Genomic DNA, 3331 nt, shown 5'->3' with positions numbered 1-3331 from the left:
CTGACCTCGGGCCATTGCCAGGTTTCTTCCACATCCTCAGACAAAGGCACAGAACCCACCAAGGTTTCCAGCAGGCTGGCCCGGCCCAGCCTCTTGGCATAGGCCAACGTTCTCTGTTGGGTCAGTGCAAGATGGATGGCCGAGGGGCAAAGTTTCGCCGGCTAAATGTGCTCCATCACTGAGCAAAATCAAACTGTGACAAGACAGGAAGTACGTATGATTGACCAAGTGTAAACTCTATGTATTCTTGTCTTTTGTCCGAGTGTTTAAACCATAATTGGTACAACTCAGGACGTATAAAATGTGCTCACAGTAGTTCTTCAGCTGTGGGTGTAGCTTCCATGGAGACAGCCTTGCAGTAAGTCTGTCCTTCCAAATGATTTAGCAAGAGTTTCCTCCTGATGTGTTTTATTTGTTTAAGAAAGAAGTTTATGAAGCAGACTGCTTAAAAACAGAGTGTTGGGGTCAGTTTACATCATTTTTTAGGCAATCAACACAAATATAAATGTTAAAACTGTCTCAATCCCTAAAAATGCCTAAATATCCAAACAAATTTTTTTAAATATAAGTTGATTGATTTGCTTTGTTGTTGTTTTCAGCATTAATAAACAAAATGCACATGAGTGCACAGATGGACACATAAAGTCCATGATCAGATAACTGCAGTCTTGCACATGTGAGCTGTTCCCTATGTTGACTTTTTTTTGTTTACTTCTTTACATCATCGTTTATGTTATTGTTGTCCAGTCACCATGGATGTATCACCAGATTTTTTTTCTTCCATTTCTGTTCCTCTTCTTTCTGCCTTCAAAAAGACCACCCATAGGGGTTTGGAGGGGGCAGACGTCTCTGTGGAATAATAATGGGGTCGTCCTGGGAAAACTGCCCATGGTAGGAGTTGCTGTAAGAAAAAAGAAGAAAAAAAAGAAGCAGAAGCAGAAAAAGAAAGAAAAAAATGGTCTTATTTCCGATCCTTCTTGGAAACATTCACCAGGGCACTCCTGCTGTTTGGTGGGGAGCAGCCCCCCTATCTGCTGCATCACTCTGCTGCAGACAACTCACTGCAGGTCGAAGCAGTAGCACTTTTTTTTATTTAAATCTCTTTCTTTTTTGAGTTTTCTGAGAATTGATTTTAAACATATAAAAACTACGTTGTGTTTTATTGTTGCTCAAAATGAAAACAATTCAAAATTTTAATTTCAATTTTTTATTGACAAACTGTGATCAAATGAGTTGTTATTCTAACTTATTATAGTGGTTTAGTGTTTAGGATAAACTGACAACATCTTTAGTTTGGCAGATTTTGACAGTCTGTGTTTACAGTAAAGCAATGAATCTCTGTGAGCTCAAAAGTGATGTCATTTCCTGGTGAAGCGCCTCTCTTTGACAACATCTTATGACACATTTTTTTTCTGATGAAACAAAGTGAAATACTTTGTTGTCACTCCATATTTTCTTTTAGCTCCGTTGTAGTTTTAATCAGAATAAATAGTTTGGTAAGGACAAATGTTATTTCAGAATTTTAAATTTTGTTTAAAATGCGTGAAAAAATTGAACAAAAAATGCAAAAAAATATTTCCACGAAGCTAATATAAAAACCCACAAAGCTCAGCTAATAGCTTGGTTTTCATTTTACAAAAAAAGTATTTATTTTTTAAAGGGGTGGTCATAAATTTATAACATAAATTATCTAAAAGATGCTTTAGATTTTGATGAAAACTGAGAAAACTATTATCTAAATGTTATATATTTTTATGTGGGATCATGTCTTTTCTGGGAACAATAATTACAAAATTGACGTTTTCTAAAGAGCACAACCCTGACATGAGAATGGAACAATAAAAAAAGTTCTCTGGATGAAAAGTATTATTGCTGACTTTTCACTTACCTTTTGAACTGATTATTGGGTAGCAGTTGAACTTTCTTCTATCCGGAGCCAATCTGTGCTCTCCTACTGGTGGAGACAAGTCAGACAGCATAATTGTAAGTCTCATAACAATATATTACACTAAGAGCTCATCAACCTCTAATGTCACTGTTTGGGTTAAAGGTGCCCCCTAATTCCCCAACACGCTGTCATTCAGATGGATTCAGTTTTGAAAAAAAGAAAATAATCCTGTTTTGTTTCCTTCTGAGTCACGTCAATCATGAGTAAAATTTCTGGCTTTACAGGCTTAAAAAGGAAAGAAAAAAAAAGTTGAGTATTAAAGTTTTCCCCAGCTCCACTTTTCTGCTCTGCCTCAAGCAATCAGTAACTGTCTTCCCTTTGCCCTGTTAGGCCTTGGGGCCCCCGCTGCATGGCTCCAGGTTTGAGCCAGGGGAGATTCAGTGATGGATGGGCCCCTGGGGCTCTCTGTGGGAGGTGGACTTCGCACACCCCGTCTGCTCCTCACTGTCAGAGGGGAAGTTGTCCTCTTTTGTAACCAGAGACGGCGGAGTGAGGCCTGGTGACACTGAAAACAAGCAGAAACATTTTTTTATACATCAGCAGCTGTGGTTTTTGAACATATTGTGTGTCTGGTGGATTGTGAAACATCAGTCAGCAGTTGTGTGATTGACAGATTCTACAGTTGGAGGAGGCTGAAATCTTCTAAATTGTGCTCAATAATAACAAGAAACATGGCCTCACTTCTTTAAATTATGCATTATCCTTCCCGGATACACTCACAAACAACTTTAGGTGGTGATGTTTTAATTTTAACTAAATTCCAAACCATGTAATCTCCACTGACATGTCCAAGTATGAACAACATTAGTGGAAAGGCATTTAAAAATGTCAGTGTTTGATTAGCTGTATGCTGAAATACACTGAATTCAAAAGAAAAGTCAAATGTGAAGTGAACTTCTGATACTGAGCATACGTCCGACTCAGAGGAAAGAATCTAGTTCTGACATCCTGGTTCCATGAGTTACAGCAGGAAAAAGCAGCTGAAGTGAGAAAAGAGAAGTTATCTGTGACCGTAACCCAGATTTCAGCACAAAGCCGGAGTACCTGATTATGTTTACGTTCTCGCTGATTTATTAAGTGCAGCTCTATTCCCCTATAAGTTAGCCAGTAATGAATAAACAACACGTAGCGTCAAGTTTGTTTCTTTAAGCCATTGTGTATACAGGCAGAGGGAGGGGTGTGGATTCAGTCAATAGGTGGGGTGGGGGTGGTGATACCAGACCTGTGACCTCATGGTCTTAAAAAGCCAGAAGCGAAATCTCACTAAACTGCTGCAGCTGATTCTGAGTGACAAACGTAAAAATAAAATAAAAATAAAAATAAAAAAATCTCGGATTTCAATGCTTATCTTAATATATGCTCATTTTGTAGAAACAACTATAT

Source organism: Austrofundulus limnaeus, unplaced genomic scaffold (assembly GCF_001266775.1).
Source record: "Austrofundulus limnaeus strain Quisiro unplaced genomic scaffold, Austrofundulus_limnaeus-1.0 Scaffold65, whole genome shotgun sequence".
NCBI classification, from domain to species: Eukaryota; Metazoa; Chordata; class Actinopteri; order Cyprinodontiformes; family Rivulidae; genus Austrofundulus; species Austrofundulus limnaeus.
The sequence above is the reverse complement of the archived record's forward strand: the minus strand, read 5'-3'. Positions refer to the sequence as shown.